Source organism: Rissa tridactyla, chromosome 1 (assembly GCF_028500815.1).
Source record: "Rissa tridactyla isolate bRisTri1 chromosome 1, bRisTri1.patW.cur.20221130, whole genome shotgun sequence".
Taxonomy (NCBI): Eukaryota; Metazoa; Chordata; class Aves; order Charadriiformes; family Laridae; genus Rissa; species Rissa tridactyla.
The window spans coordinates 144964940-144982636 of NC_071466.1; the positions used below are offsets into that span (position 1 = coordinate 144964940).

At 39.7% G+C, this 17697-nt stretch overlaps 1 protein-coding gene across 1 annotated transcript in view; it reads right to left on the minus strand.

The window, feature by feature from the left end:
• The window catches only part of RASSF8 (Ras association domain family member 8), a 91257-nt gene that overhangs the window by 44396 nt on the left and 29164 nt on the right, over nucleotides 1-17697 (minus strand). The window contains exon 2 of the mRNA XM_054207858.1: nucleotides 5422-5511. The gene's annotated coding sequence lies outside the window, so the exon portion shown is untranslated. The remainder of the gene's footprint in view (nucleotides 1-5421; nucleotides 5512-17697) is intronic.

The following is a 17697-nucleotide window of genomic DNA, read 5'->3' on the forward strand; positions in this document are numbered from 1 at the left end:
TTTTTGGTGAAGAAACAAAGCCCTGTTCTGGATTTCAAAGAGATGCTTTGTCCAAAACATAGTAATTCTGTTACAGGTGACAGGTGTCAGGCTTGGCCAGCTTGGAGACAAGCAGTGGTTTTCTACAGCTTCCTGGAGAAGCTTTAAAGACTTCAATTAGAAGTCTTCTCAGACCTAGGAAAGGTTATAGAAAACAAATCTGAAATTCCAAAGTACAGAGCTAAAGAGTGAAGACAGGCATCCATGTTTCACTTCCTATTTAGCGATGAATGATCTGAATGTTAACTTGAAGGTATTTGTAAGTGAGATTTTTGCAGATTTGACAGGTGAGAAGCTTTAAATTTGACTCCATTTAGTGGCTATTTTTTCTTCCTCGCTTCAAGACACCAATTACTAAAGTGTGTTTCCTTAACAACTAAAATTCAAAAGGTAAACTTTTATTTCTTTAAAGCCTAGAAATTCTCATTTTTAAACACTGTGAAGCTATCCTTTGTAGGAAGCAGTCTACAGAACTGCCAAACCTCCATGGAAAAAAGAAACAAGACTGTATCAGAATGACGTGCCTCCAAAAAGCAGAGTTTCTTTCCTGACAGAGAGAAATTACTAACGTGCATGGCAATTAGTGCAAAAATCAATACTATCTTTGCAGTTGCAGGCTGGGAAAAACTGCTATGCAAACGTCATAAATGTCATAAACAAAAAGATGTTGAGCTGTTGTCAGAAGTTGGGTAATATGCACGTATTTTTTCCTCTCAAATGCGACGGTTGTGTATCATTATACACCTATCAGGTGAGGCCTTTTACATCTTGCTCCTACAAATAGTAAATATTGCAGAATTCTCCAGTGATTGATAAATTAATAGAAGCCAAACTATGACCTCATAAAGGTCAGTCAGGCTAGTTTAACATTTAAAGTTACAGTGCACAGGAAACGCATGATACCATTCTTTTCACAGCTTTATAGAAAAAGCCAACCCAGCAAGTGCAGCAGTGTGAGGATGCCAGCCTTGCCAAAGCTCAATGAATTCATGAACAGAAGTATGAAATTGTTTGCCTGCAACATCAAGGGTTTGGTCGCAGCAACCCATGTCCCAAGTAGTAAAGAGTGAATCAAACATTTTTGAAGCAGAAAAGCTAGGCTTTCCGCTGTCTCTTCACATAACTGGCATTTCCACACGCCAGCCTCCCCGTCCTTTATTGTCAATTGTTTCCAGACATATTGTCTCCACTTCAGCGACATTCTATTTTCAGGTGCCCTCAGCTGACAAGATAATGATGAATCCCAATTCAGAAAAAAACAACTGACAGAATTACTTTTTTTTTTTAAACATAAGAGCAGTATATTTCCTCAGAAACATAGTCATAGCATTCAACTTTAAATACATTTCAGAAACTTGAAGTACAGGTGCTACAAATGTAAACAAATCATTTAGATCTGGATATAAGATCTGAGTTTTATGTAAGGACAAATTTACGTAGGACAGTAAGAAAGGAAAGGAACATCACCCTGAAACAAGAAAGTAAGCAGCTACAAGTAATAAAAATGTGAACAAGTGAGGAAAAGGAAAGAAACAGATGCACACGTCATGGTATCTTCAGCTACGCTATCCCAGTCTGAACAAGCGCAAGGTCATTGAAGAGTTGCAACACAGATAGCAAGGAAACAAGACATACATTGTGCAGCGTTCAACTCCGGAGCTGGGAGCAGGGAATAGCAACTGAAGAGATGAAAAGCATTTCTTGTAATCCAAAGAATGCAGCAAAATTCAAGGATCTCAGTGATAACATTGTTGAAGCAATCTCGTTTTTTTTTCTGTACTGACTCAATCCAAAAGACAGGACGAGAAAGGTGTATACACAGTTAAGTTGAAACGTGCAAGAGAAGCAATGAAAGTGCAAGAGGCAGCATGTTTCCTTTGAGATTATTTCTCACATCAACCAGAACTTCCTGGTGTGTCAAACTCCTCCTGAACCAGAGATCCTTTAGAAAGTACCCATGAACTTGTCCCATCTCTTCGTTCCTTTCAGTAGATACTAGCAGCAAAGATGGGGACAAGGGGAATCACAGCAAGATCAATCAATGAGATATTTTCCGATTCATGACCTGGGACATTCAGATGAAAAAGAAACTCCACCCTGCTTACATGGCAGAAATACATTAGTGGAAGGGAGTACACTCAGGTTTGTGAGTCCAGACAACGGCAAGAGTATCTCTTAGCTCAGGAGGGTCAAGAGACATCTACTTCATGCACAACACAGGCCATGAAACACTCCAGCGGCTACAGCTGGAGGATACAAATACAACACACATATGTATGCCACATACATGGCATGCGAGCCAGAGCTTAATGCTCAAACACCAACAAAGTCTGGTTTTGTTGCTTATTAAGCTTCTCAGAGCATGTAGTATCTCCCTTTTCTGTGTTCAGAACTTTACAGTTCTCCAGAATGCCCTGTTGGCCTCCAGCTGGCCCCACACCCAGGACTCACAGGTGTGAGTTGTATTTATTAGCCTCAACTGGATTCTTCTTCCACTCCCCAGTCACCACAGCTTTGTGGCAAGGAGTTCCACAGATCTAATTCTTGTGGTACGAAGAATTACCTGTGTTTTGTTTGCTTCGAACTAAGTTCTTATTAGCTTTATTTGATATCCACGGGCTCTCGTGCTGCCAGAGTGAATAAAATAAGCCCTGTTTGCCTTCATCTCATTCATGATTTCGCAGGCTTCCCTCCTACGTTAAGCTGCTTTGGACTGAGAAGTCCTAGCTCACTAAATTGCTTGCATCTCTCATCATCCTTACTACCCTCTTCCAAGCATTTTCCAGTTCTACTGCCTTCTCTCTAAGATAAGGGAACCAGACTGCAAAATGCATTGGAACCACAAATTTATATATTGGTATAATGTTGTTTTTCTTATGACATTTATTGATTGACACTGAATAAAAAAGTTTGGTTTTTTTAAGTACAAAAATCTATTACGACTCCATGATTTCAGCTGAGAAAAAGTGTTTTAATAAGCCACATGCTACAAGCTGATCCTTTCTGTTGTGCCCCCAAACAGACAGCAAACTGAAGTCACATAATAATAACAAATTAGTGATGCTTATGAGGAAAAAAATTGGTTTATTCAAAACAAGTGAAGGTAAATAAGTAACTCCCCCCATGTGAGGATGGGCAAGCACCATCTTGAAAATTTTCGGCAGGCACATACCTCCTGTTCTCATGCAATAAAATCATTCAAAGAGCATAACTCAAACGGCTCATTTCAAAGTGACAAATAAAGGAGTGACACTCTAGTCACCTGGCAGCTAGCCACAGGTTTGCTCCACTGAAAGGAATTTACTCAACTAGTCACATCAGATACTTAAATATTTTACCTTGGCAGAGAAGAAAACCTGACTCAGTACCACCACATTCACACTTTCCTGGAGTGAAAGGCTAACTATACATACATATACACACACGCACATATATATATATGCATGCACTCTCTGTCTAAACACCACCCGGGAAAAATAAGAGACCAGTGGCTTTATAAATTCTGCATGCTCTTTCAGACAACGGGATTATCTTCCTTGCTGGTAGTACTCCACTATACAGAACCATCATATTCTTTAGCAAGAATACGTTGCGTCGGTTGTGGGCAGCAATTAATAATCTGGAAAAGTCTGCTTTAGAAGTGCTCAACTGATTTATATTAGAGATACTTAACATGCCCAGAAGGTGAGACTGAAAGTACTGTAATGAATAACCAAAAAGATGTCCCAAATACAGGACAACTTAAGACAGTGTCAGTCTCTAAAGCTAGACTCCAAGACAACATAGCATTTTTAATGCTGTACATGTGTATATATATGCATACGCACACATATGTATGCCACACTTCAGCAAAGCTGCTATATAGTTTTCAGAGTACATTTTATATCTGTGTATATGTATTTCTACTAGTTAACATCCTACACTATATGAAGGACAATGAAAGTAAGTACTTTCAGTCACACCATATTATTGCCTATCCTTACAGAGCTGCAAGAACCACCAATGAAGGTGCACTTCAGTCTCCTGCAGTAAGAAAAAGCTGCTGAACCTTTATGCTTGCCTGTACTTCAGATACACTGAACTTAGACATGGGACAAGCTACCATTTTGGCAAATGACCACAGTATTTTGTCCTGCTTAGTTATACTGGTCCCTAACTTGCTTCAATTATCAATAGCCTACTACTACAAAAGACTGTATTTGCAATAGAAGGACTTGTAGAATGGTATTCTATACATGAAAATGCTGAAGGAGGTGTGATTGGTATAGATGCTTACCACTTAAAAGCTGACATATGTACATAAGACACATTAGCTTTAAGCAAGGCCTGTAAACTGTGAGAAGCCAGAGAAGAAACTGCATTCTGCTCACGGACTCCAGAACACACTGAAAGAGTGAGTTTCCCCCACTTGCTTCAACTGACTTCATCTACACCATAAAACAAAGGACTCAAAATTCAAAGCAATATGAAAAGTAATACCAATGCATAATCTGTCAGTATATATTCTTGTAGTGTTTAATTCCAAGATCTGATGTTTTCATTACATCAAAAATTAATCCCATTGTCAGGAAAAACAGTATCTGCTACTGTTTTCTTTTCCTGACATCTCTTCTGGATTTTTGGCAATGTCTGACTTGCCAAGCTGAGGATGTCTCCTTATATGCAGCACTGTGTTTTAAATGTATGCTCACGTTAAGAATGGGAAACAGTTGGACGGCAGGGTTGTTTGGAGTACAGTGAGGGTCATTTACCTAGTCACAGTACTTCTGCAGAAGTTCTATTTAAAGAAAAAAAAAAAAGAAAAGAAAAGAAAAAAGAAGCCCCCCTGCCCAAATGAAGTCAAGAACCCTATCAAACCAAAGGGGACTGGGGCCCTCTGCTCAGAGCACATCTACGGCACAACGCAAGAGGCAACTGCGGCCTGCAATCCCCAATCCCACGTGCAGCCACAGCCGACCGACCGCCCTACAAGTCACCTACCAGCTGTTGCTGGCACTAAGAGCTGCGGCCCAAGAGGGCCCGACAGCTAGAGGAGCCAGAGACAAGCCTCCTCTCATCTGGGGCACACTGCTCGGTGGCAGATTAGCCTTGGGTGTCCCACTTACACAGCTGGAAGGCGCATATACATCATCACTGGAGAGATAAACTTGGCAGGACCATTGCAGGTCTGCTCTGTAATACAACTACTTGAGAAAACATTGCACAGAGCAGGGGAGCTGGGGTCTCGCTCAGATTTCTAACCTTAGGAAGAAAGGAAGAGTGATGAATATGTATTCATAAAGTTCTTTAAGCTTTAGAGTTCTTGGCATGCTTTATGTGCAACTACTTTCAGAAGTGAGAAGGAAGACTCTTATTTGAAGTTTTTTGGTCATAACGTCTTACCTGCAGATGAAAATGCACTTCTTACGCAGTGGGCTTAGCGCAATCTTCTACTCCAGGCATAGGTGCCAACTCTGCTGACAAGGTCAGTTGCTAGAAGAAAAAATTGAAATAGTGTTATACATTAGTAAAAACTACTTTCTTGAGGGTAAAGTCCTGTTCCCCCTCCCCCCTTCAATGCCTTGGAGAAACAGTGTTCACATAGCACCTACAGATATGGATACATAACAGCCTGCTACATACATGTAGCATTTTATTTTTTAAAAGTTAGTTCAAAAGAAATGTGGATACTGCACTTGATTTGCTTCCTCTTATATCTGGTGTGACATTTTTCCTGCTATAAATAACTAAGTGTGGTAAACAACACTTCAACAGCTTTCCAGAACATTAGGAAAAACCTAATCACTGTATTAGGTAGTCACGAGAATCTACCACTGCTAAATTGTAAATATAGGAGATTATTTCACAATCTTCTTTCTTAATTTTCTTTTTAAGGAAAATAATCCTCAAACTGGGGGTGTTCCAGATGTAAAAGCCTCCAAGTGCTCTCAAACTGCATACCCCGACTCCCTTGCAGTAGTGGATCACGGCCAATGCATGCATAAGAAGTCAAACAAACTAGGCAACGGGTAACAAATCCCAAACTGCTCATTAAGACTAATATTAATCACTCAGAAGGGATACTTATTATAATGATGTTTAACAACATCATTGTGACAGACTTACAAACTTTGCCTAATACTATGTCATAGCCAAGGAGAACATGTGAAAAGTGGTTATTTTTAAACCTTCAAAGACTTTTTGAATAATATTTTGAAGAAACATATCTATTATGTGTAACGGTAAGTGGGAACTTTGCAGTTTGACTGAAGCATAGAAGAATAGATCTAAATCAGGAAAGCTTTCCTCTAGTCTTTTAGTGTCTCCTTTTTCACTGTTGTCAGCCACTGAATTTTTGTCAAGACAAACTGGTTTTCTCCTAGTACCTGTCAGAGATATATGAAAAGATTCAATAAGCACCAACTCCAGCCTATGCATGTCATAAGGGTCCAGAACACAACGAAAACCTCTTATGGATCTGGAAATAAAGGACTGGCCTGTTGTAAAATACCAGACCACAAGCACTATGCATCAAAGCCCTATAGGAGTAATTACTTCTTTCATTATGGCCAAAAACTTCAAGATAGGACATTCAGGAGCTCCAGAGATCTCAGGTACATATCAAATTGTTTTCATGACCACCAGCTGAATATGTATCTTCCATTCACGAATGAATATGCATTAAATTCTTGAGCTGTCAGAATATGTTTTTATGAAGTGATGTTTTGTGCTTTCCACTCTGTGGACCCACTAACAATTACTAATGGGTCACACGAGCCTTTTATTTTAGCTCTGAAATGACGACACTCAGTTTTTGGTGAGTTTATGCCTCCCCAGGGAAGCTCCAATTTCATACAAGGAAGAAGTGCTTGTTAAACATCCTTAATGAATTTGCTTGCAGTTACATTACAGAACATTGCTTTAGACTCTCAACTCCAGTTTATTCACCATGTAGTCATAACTAGAGTCAAACATTCATTTGACCTACCACATCAGGTTGTATCACCAGCACTTGAGCCCCAATTACTTATCAATCTCATATACGCACATTAGATTAAGAAAATAAACCTGGTTGCAGGATACAGATGGTGACTCGGTTAATCCAGAGATGCGTATGCTTGAATTTTGCCAGGGTAGGGAGAGGTAGAAAGGAGAGAAATATCTCACCCCACACTATGAGAGCTCAGCTTCAAAATGCTAAAGCTGCCTTCATCCATTGCAAACTGATCAACTGCCAAGATGCAAGTAGTAAACATTTCAGTTACTGTTCCTTGTTAACTACTCCGGAATATTTTACACAACAGGCAAAGAATAGTGGATTTTTAACCTGAGAATGGAGTAGCTGTGATGCTAATCCAGCACTAGGGACCGACACTTCCACTCAAACAGAGCCGCATTATCTTCAGGTCTGTTGAAGCACTAAAGCTCTTCTCAGACCACTTTGCAAACTGAGTGGGAAGGAGCAAGGATAAGAGCCACATTCTGTCCTTAGGGACCCCTATTAAATCAGATTCTCAACATCAGCCACTTCCTCTTTGTTTTCCTCAAGCCATATGGCTTCCTGACAAAATCTGTATAAACAATAAATCCATTAATCAAGCCACTGCTGGAGGAAAAGGGACTTTTTTTTTTCCCCTTCCCTTCATCAATCCAGACATTTTAATAGGGATGTTTTATGTATTTTATTTTATGGAAAATACTAAAGTCGTCTTTGTTCTCACACTGCAGCCTTGTAGACTGGAGCCACAATTCCAGTACGTACTTGCAGAAGGAGATCCCGACACATTAAAATGCAAAAAGATACAGGAGGAGAGAAAAGTCAGTCAAGCCAACAAGGAGTCCAGCCTTACTGAATCTGTTATAGGGATACAGAATAAATTGCTGCCTAGGCTCCCTAGGATACTGAGTCAAGAAACAAAATAACAAGAACTTTTTTTTATATTAATAGAAGTAGGTAGAACAAGAGAAGCATTAAAAGTCACTTCTATTCCTACAAGGCTCTGAGAAGTTGCACACATGCAAATGCCAGAAGCAGGCCACGAGCAGCTGAAAGGAAGAGCTTCTTTTAACAGATGCCACAATAAAGGCCTTCCACCAGAGGCCAGATTTCTTAGCAAGGTGAACCAAGATGACCAATTCCACACAATATTCTACATAATTGTTTTGGTGTCTCCAAACTGGTAAAATCATGCAAGTGACCATGTTATTCTCAGATCATGAGGAAGTAAACGCTGCACATGCAAAGAACTCTATGGTAGCAAGGAAGCACAGAAAGAAGAATAAGATTTCTAGCTCTTGTAGGTGGGGAAACTCCCTTTCTTGCAGGTGGGAAGATCTCCTCCTGTGGGAGAGGGGAGAAGACAAATAAAACCAAACCTAGGCAGGCTCTTTGCTTCACCAAACAAACCAAACTTGAGAGACTGCTCAGCTTCAGTTCTGCTGCTCAGTGGGCACAGGAGTATGCCAGCTTCACGCTGCTGCAGGGTAAAATTCTGTTCATAAAGAATATATACACACTGTTGGGGAAGCACATAAAGAAAAAGTGAAAGTATGGTAAAGCATTCCCTTTCTTCCTACTCAATCAATAGGCTCAAAGAGGGTATGAGGTTGAGAATTCAAAAGCACAGAAAAGATAAAAGAAAAAAAGAAAAAGACATAATTGCAACAGCTTTTTTGCATCTGACCATTCTTGTACTCTCAGATGTCACTTTGAGACACACATGGAGTCTATGTTATCCCTGTCTATCCCAAGCAACTATTTGCATCACACCTTGCAGCCTACTCAGTAAAGAAGAAAGGGGTTCCTAGCAATGATGGAAGAAGGGAGAACCAAAAACAATTCAACATCTGAGTACATGATGGCATTACCAACAAAAGCAAATTGAACAAGGTTGACATGTCAGTCACCACTTTAGAGAATATGAAAATGCAGAATGTCTGTTCTGAGGATCTGTTCACACTGATGTTTTTTTTCCAAAGCTTCTTTGACTAAACTTTTATTACTCAATAGTCTGCAGGGCAGGATCATTAGGAAGAACAAGAAATTACTTTCAAACTCAGGTGGTCTGTTTCAGTAACACATTTCTAAAGCAACTGTGACCCTTCCACTCACATGGAAGGAAGACAGGACTGGCATGGTAACAAGTCTTTTTATGTTAAATCATGTTTTATTTCCTTCACAGTTGTTCTATTGCTTACTGGATGACGAAATCTACGTCCCAATTTACGAAAACCAAAGTAATCCTCTGTTGAAATGAAGTTCAGGAGAAACATGAAGTAGTTCATGACACTGAAAAAGACCTTATGGAGAAACAGCATTAAAAAAGGAATGAAGCTGGCTTTTCAAAAGTTTTTTCCCCCCCCCCCCTTTTTTTTTTCCTTAATACAGGAAAGCAGCATCCTTGATTACAAGCAGGAAATCTTTAAAATGAAAGCCCTTTCTGTCTTTGTTGAAGTAGCAATTAGCCACAAAGGAAAAAATATACAGAAAGAGTAATCTCAGAAGACTGAGTCATTATCTCCAAGGAGACACGTCTGTAGTTTTAACAAGGTCAGAATGTTTTGGTCAGTTCTTTGGGGTAATGGGAGGTACACGATGTTAGCTTATGTTTCTATCAAGGTAATGACAATTCTGAAATACCGCAGACATCACATGGAGCCTACCACTATGAATTATTAGCCCTGAGGTCACAATCTAGAAGAGATACACGATCATATCCAAAGTACGGATGTAAATGCCTTGAGGTAGTGGTGAAAGGTATGTTTGTTTTGGACAGAGTAGTGAGGAAGATCAGGTGCTGCAAGCTTCCACCACATCTGGGTCAGATGGTCCCAATTATCTTCTCATCACAGTTAATCAAAAGTTATCCTTCAGCAGCTATATAATGACATACGTAAAAACACATCCAGAATTGGTGTTTGACTCCTAGCAAGAAAAAAGCTTCCCTGTCGCAAATCAGTGAGTGCAAAGCAGCATCCTTGCTTGGAGTCTCATTAAAAAGCCTGTGGCATGAAGGTGTGCAGGTGCGAGACAGTGTCTTCACATCAAGTGTCAAAATGGAATAAAGGTTGACAAGAAAAATTTAGGGGTATACTAGTGGAGAGGAGAAGGCAGTTCTCCCTCCTGCTAGCTCACTATTCTGTCCTTTCTGACCCTATCAATAAACAAAAGTAACAGCATCTGTATCATATCAGCCTATTTTGGCTACCGCTCTTACCTATGGGCAGAAGACTGATCCAAACTGGAAGCAAGACACATTATTAGGAGAATATAAGGAGCATCAACCTGTTTAGGTCTTCACTGACTGTAGTCACTTGTTCATGTCTTCACTTGACTGTAGAAGTGACTGTGACTAGTCACAGTAAGATCAAAAAAGTTTATCCCCCCTCTTCCCCCAGACCAACATAACACGTTAAACAGACCTGACAGAGGAATCGTACAGCCCTGACTTCACTGCATCAGTCAGTCCCATGTCTGCTGTGTCCATTTTCTCTGCAGCACTCATCTCAAGTCCTGCCTGCATTACCACTAGCCTGCGGTCACATCTCAGTGAGCAGCCTACATCAGTGATTCCCACATAGTTTTCTGTGTGTTTGTTTTTTAAACCATATCCTGCGTTAGCAGGAGCAACGGCATTAACATCGCTTTCTGTACCAGTCAGAAAAGAAGTTGCCTCTTTCTTACTACTATTTAGCTCTTCCCAGGAAGAGAAAAAAATTGGATAATAACCTCTTCAAATCCAACCCTAAATTACTCCCTCTTCACCCCACAAACATGGTATCCTGGTTCTTTAAGCTCTACTGAAGTGTTGAAAAGCAAGTGCTACAAAAATCACGGTGATGCATAAAACAAAAAGAATGAAATGAAAATTATAAGGCAGCTTGATGTAAAAAGTGTCTTGACCACAATCTGAAGAGTTCTGCCTGTCAGTTTTCTCCTTGCAAGTATGTAAAGGGGATTTCCTTTCCACAGTTTGCTTTTCAGGAACAACAGGCTTGAATTAAATAATTTACTACAGTTTTAAACCTTTAGAGTTCCAGTCATTGAGAAAAGGGAAAGAAAACCAAAGAGATTTATTTTCTTTTTGATTAAACAAGATATCCAAGAGAGCCCCAGCATATAAACTAAGAGGACATCATCACGTAAAGTAAAACACTTAACGGGTAGGGCATGTTGTTTTCTCTTCCTCCAAACTACTACCATTTCACTTGGCAACGCCTGTCATTAAAGCCCACTGTAACAACTACCCCACAATCAAAAGGGCATGCTGATACAAACACAGAGCCATCAAGACTCATCCGTGGACTGTGCACATACTACACAACTCCCTCAGCTCCTCGCCTGTTCTGCGCAACTCCATTTGGAAGTATACTAGGGTAACAGTACAGAAACCGGTAGTTTTTTCTTCTCCTCGGCAGCAGGTTTTTTTCTTAAGACAGCAGGCATTGCAACGTTACACTCACTGAGAGGAGGCATGCTTTCCTCTGCTTCCTTCAGCACTCCTAGAAGCGCGAAGGTTCCTGCAGACTGCTGATCAGAGACCTCCCTTAAACACCGCCTTGGCTATACTGCGGTAGTTGGGACGTATTCAGGCTCACTTCACAAGGTAATCATCCAACATAGTAGTAGAGAAGATGTGGAGTCATAGCAAGAATTTGCTTTGTTGTTGAAAATTTCTTTTTTCCCCAATAGTCTTTTTTGCTCCCAATCAACCGAAGTCTGCTCTATAAAGTACAACGAGCATTACACAAGTGTACAATTTCACCCTTGACTATTAATTCTTCAAGCACAGCGTCAAACTCTTGCCATGCCTACATATGACTAAATATTTTGTACTGAATCTCAGAAAAGCATGTATGAGAAAGCATATTTGAAGAAAAAGAGAACGAGTCTGAGGTAATCCAGTCAAGTGTCATTTAGCAGAAATTGGGATTAGGTCTGTGTATTCACATATCCACTAGCCTGTTCAGGTTGTAGGTCACCAGGAAGCGAGTTGAGTTGTCTACTGTTATTCCCAGCAGTTAGAACCATAGCAAGGCATCTGAAAATAACAATTCGAGTTAAAACATGCATGTCATTAACCAGGCACATCTCTGAAAAAGTATAGTTGGACAAGTCATCTAGGTATTTAGGTGACATAAAAGTGGTAGCACATTGGTAGCATATAAAAATGGTAGCACAGTGATGTGGCATTTGCTTTAATTTCTTTCTTTAAGGATAAGTCTGATTGACAGTAACTGAAAAAAAAAAGACTAGAACGAGATTCTGGTTTATCTGCATTAGTGTAGTTAAGAACACTCATGCGTGCAAAACTAGTGAAAGAATAAAATCAGATTTCCCTTCCTTTGCCACTCACTGAGCCTGTGTCCCTGCCAGTGTAACAACTAAACTAGAGGCAAAGCAGCAGTTTAGTGTGCAGCCTGTGTTTGCAATACTCACAGAATCCAGCAGTCCCTTCAGTTCATTCAAATAGTTGATATTACAAATCTTGAGGAAACAATTATTCACTTTTTCAGCACTGCCAGACAATTTCTATTTCTACATCGTAGTAATTTATTGATCTGAAGATCCTGTTCTATTTTAAAAAAATCCTGAAAGACTGTTGTCATCTTTGCAAAGGCCATTCTTTTCTGCTTCCGTAGGCTGTTTACACAGCATCATTTTGTAATGATGATTTAGCCTGTTTTAATATGAGCACTGAGGTAAGACAGTGTGCAGAATCCTCATGGGGAACAGAAAATAGTTAAGATATCAGAATTAAACAGTCACTGCAAGTTATTTGTAAATTCAAATTGTTTCAGTTAAGCATTAACTCAAACCAACAGCAAAACAACAACAAAAAAATCCGGTTTCAAGTCAGTCTTTAACACTAGCAGGAAACATCAGCCATCGCTCTGTGTTTCCAACTAACCCTTTCAATACAAGAAAGTTCTCATCCAAAATTGTGATTTCCCAGAGGGTTTAAGGGTTAACTTCAATTACCCTTCCTTGGAAAAAAAGAGTTATAAGCCACTCTTAAAAACACCCCAATTCCAGCCTTAGAATTTCACAGGGCAAAGTGAAGCACTGAAGTAAAGACAGTGCTCAGCAGTGGCAAAAACTGGCAGAGAGAAAACCTGCCCCTTTTCTAAAGGCCTGCAGTGCTTTCTTTTGTGACTGCCATCTTGCATGCAGTGTGCCACAGCCTTCACCTTTGATTCCACAAAGGCATCTTTTCCCTCTTTCAAATGCACATAGTTCCATTCACACTTGAAAGCAGAAGTCAGCTCTGCATCAAAAAATTGCACCATTCTCCCTGCCCGCTCCCATTTCTTCCTGTCCCACACGGCATCCTTCGATTTATAGTGAACTATAATGGGTCAGGAATCAAATCCAGATTTATAAGAGCTAAAAGCTTGCAAACTAAGCGTCCAGCAAAACACACGAGCCAATGAAACCCCAGTGGCAAGCTATTTGGTATGGCTCACCACTGCTAAGAGGATAAAAAGAGCCAGTGAATTCCTCTGCAGATGAACACAAGCCAGTGTTCATCTACAAGGAAAGGACTGCACCGAGACAAAAATTTCCAGTCATGTAAGACACCAGAAAGCCCCACCTCTTGGCTGTGTCTTCTGAAGATGCGGCAAAGTTAGAGTGCTCAAGGGCCAAAGAGAATTTGTATGCTATCACTGATTTATCTCTATGTTATCGATAAAGTCTTTACTTCAAAAATGTTTTGGAAAAAATCATCAGTTCAGTTTCTTTATGCTGATGCACACACACAAAAAAAAAAAAAGAAGTCGACACATCATATGTCGGAACACTCAAACTAACTCAATTGCAGTATAATACAGCAAGTTCGGTTAAGTAGTAGTCTCTTTCAGGTAACTCGTGTCTGCAAATAGCCAGCTTCTACAAAATGAACTTCAAATGTCTCTAACTGAAAGCACACACTGGATAATAATAATAGATAAAATACTGAAGTACACAGCTGCTATGCATTTCATGGTTGTAAAAACAGTCACAGGTGGCACCTGCAGAGACTCAGGTTGGGCCTGAAAGCTTGCAGATTTCTAGCTTTGTCCACAACCATTTGTCCTGGCTGAAAATGCACATCCTCCATCAGACCTCCAACCAACATCTGCGTGTCTGTTGTCATATCCCCTCCATCCTAAGTATTTGAGGAAACGTTATTAGTGGGATTGTAACACACAGTTTCTTAATTGTTACTAATCAAAGGAATGAACAGTTTGTAACGGCTATAAATCACAGCTTTCTTTTTCTTTGGAGCTTTAATTTCTTACTTCGTTATCTAGTCAACTGAAGCCAAACTACCTTTTTCTTTCCTTGCAATTAGCAATGAGTCAGTGGAAGACAAGCAGAAAACTGACTTTTTGCCAGTTTTGCTGCACTTCTGTGATAGAAGTTTAATCAATCCTCTGGAAGCAATCCTTCCAGTGGAAGGAATTTCAAGTATGCTTGGACCTGGCTTAGGTGCAAGACAAATGTGAGAGATGGAGAAAAATTTCCCTATCACAAGCCATTACCTCCATCTCAAACAGCCTTAAGTAAAGCCATAACATGTATTTCAGTAAAGATATTAGCTTAGGAGAAACCTTGTAGAAAGCAATCAGGAATTCCACAACAGTTTCACAAGTAATGATGATCTCTACTTAGACACGTAATGGGAGTTAATTATCACCTGGCAGAACCAGGGCCAACTAAGCACCAGCTACCAGGAAGTGGCAACTGATGCCATTAAAGTCCTTTCAATTTATTTATTTGATAGTATAAAGGTAAATAGCAATAGCAAGTTTTTGCTTTATCTACTACAAAACTTAATTTGTGTTTTGGCAACATAAGTCAATATTTAAAAGGCCACATGTAACCAAGAAGAAAGTGACACTTTGCAGTCCAAGATTACATTAGGTTTACCATGAACGAAAACCTGTCTGGAATTTAGTTCATAGTCATCCTGTTGGTGCAAACTATGTCTTTAAATCTCTTAGGATGACAATTACATCTTAACTCACTCGGGGGGGGAAAAAAAACAACAAACAAAAAATCCAACCAAACACAGGGCTCATTTTAAATATCCTAACTCAAAAGCACAGAAAAATCAGATCTGTTCAGTAATTGACTACGGAAAGTGTCAGGCCGCTCATCTCAGAAAGGCAAAAAGAGAGACGAATCTCAAGACATTCTGCCTACCATGGAGGGGGAAGAACCCAAATCTGAATATACTTCTGCAAAGCTAAACAAACTCTAAATCTATGTACACAGCACTAATTGAAGCAAAAGTTTAAGATGGATCACAAGTTGCTATATTGTTTATAACATCACTATGACAAAACAAAACCAAACCTGACAGATTATTAAGCTCGCTGTTTCTGCTCTCCTGTAAGAGGTCCTACGGTTCAGCTTATGATATGGGCTGGTGCTGTCACTTTTAAATCAATGTCTTCACATCTCAGATCACTGTGGTTGCTAAATGCAAATACCTAGTTTTGGCTATAATGAAAATGCGAAAAGCAAGTTTTCTTACACAAACATGATGCCTACCATTCAGTACTTTAATTGTCTCTGAAAAAGGTAAAAAAAAAAATCAATGGATATACACTTTTGGGTAAATGCAAGATATGGGATGGGAGACAGGGAGAAGCTATTTTTAGATGACTGTTCAAGCTTACCATGTCAAAAAAAAAAAAAAAACAGAGAAAGAAGAAAGTAACCACACAAAAAGATATGTTGCAATAAAGACGACAACGGTTTGGTCAGAAAGTATGCTGTATAGCAAAGTGAAAATAAATGCCAGCCAGACTTTCCCAGCATTTTTACAATGGAAAGAGAGACAACCTTCTTTGTATCTCCAAGGCCTGGTCTTCATGAGAACTTCAAGTCAGGAAATCCGTTCTTTTTTTAAGTTTTTCTAATTGACCAATGAAGTCCTCACACTAACTCTAGAGTCAGGCCAAAGCAGAAGTCACCACTTAGATTCAAAGGCTTTTCCTTACAGTCGAACAACCATTTACTTTTTTTTTTTGTAGGGGACCATCAGACTCTCTACTTAATTTTAAGTGCTCAACATAGGCCAGAGGAAATGGAAAGCTTTTCTTCGAAGTTCAAAAGCAGGATTCAGATCCTGCTGCCATTAACAGAACAAGCGAAAAACAAGTCAAGATAAAGAGAATAGCAGCAATAAAGCCTATGAGGTCTGTTGTGCTGGTTTCAGAATTCTTTGGAAACATCTCTCTTGATTTAGAGCACTGGCCAGCAAACCCCCCAAATTCCCTTTGAAAAGGTTGCATGCACTGCAACAACATGTGGGAGGTACACGCGCACTACAGCTGTTAGTCAAAATTCAGCAGTTCAAAGCCAAAAAACTGCAAATACTCATGAGGAAGGCATGCTGGTAAGATGTGCTGCAATGTTAATGCTCCAACATGTAAATACCAGTAGATGGGAAGTTTTACTCCTTCACCGCAGGAACGCATGAGGCTTTAGCAGGAGTTGGCCACTTCCCAGGAGAAGCATGAAGACCCTTAGAGGGGGGCGAAAGACGCACTCCAATATTTGCGTTGGGATCTGACGACCCTCACCAGCTTCAGAATACTGCTCAGTCAAGGGAGACCTTAAGTAGCCAAAAAAAATATGCTGTGCGGATCTGCTATTATATGAAAATAAGTCTGCTTGTTTTGACGAGTCGCTACTTTGCCAGCTTTTTAATTTTATTTTTTTTAATCAAAGCTCTTTTTTCAACTACATCTAGACAGTTTAATAAATTCCTCTCCCATCTCCTCCCCAAGCCTAGTTATTTGTTTTCAAAATTGCAAACGTTTTTGTTAAGTTATTACAAATCTAATTCCTCCTCAGCCAGCATACAGCTGAGAGGAACAGACCAGAAGAAAAATGGAATTAGTATCCCCAGATTTGGAGATGTTTTAAGTTAACACTGATCCAGATTCCATGCAGATTACACTAATTCTGATTAGCCCTCATTTGCAATTCCCAGTCTTCAATCAAAGCCAAGAAATAACTAATTAGGATGGCTTCTTCCCTGAGGGCAAATGCAACCCATCCACATACAAAACATTCAAATAGTCAATGGCAAAGCGCGCATATTTTCAAAACCAACATTCCCAACCAATGGAACAGTTTTTGAAATGGCAAATATCAGAGACAAGAGGCTGAACAGGATGTTTTGACCCTCTTAAAGTGACAAAGACTATAGGAAGAGTTAAAAGGCTTTTAGAGCATGAGATGCACAGCTTGTTTCTAGAAAAAGAACAGTATAATCCCAACCCGTTTAAAAAAAAAAACCTATCTTGCTACTACATTCAAGCAGTAGCACTGTGAATACACAAGATGGTCATGCCATAGAAATAATCAAACTATGAGTAGAAGAGTTTTGTAGTGACCAAACTCATCGCCTATGCCTGCAGTACAAGTGCTACCTCTGCAAATTATTTGAGAAAAGTGTGTATTTTCCCCCCCGTTATTCTTGATATGATTTAACGAAAGGGTCTTAAGTGACCAAGTGCAAACAAGTGAAATTACTTGAACAAAAGAGATACCCCAGACCTGAGCTATCCCATGACAAGACTGCTCTCCCATGACTGCCAGCTCAAATATTTCATTATAAGCAAGACGTACACTAGCATTTGGTACTGCAAAACTTTGGAAATAAATCCCTAGTAAAT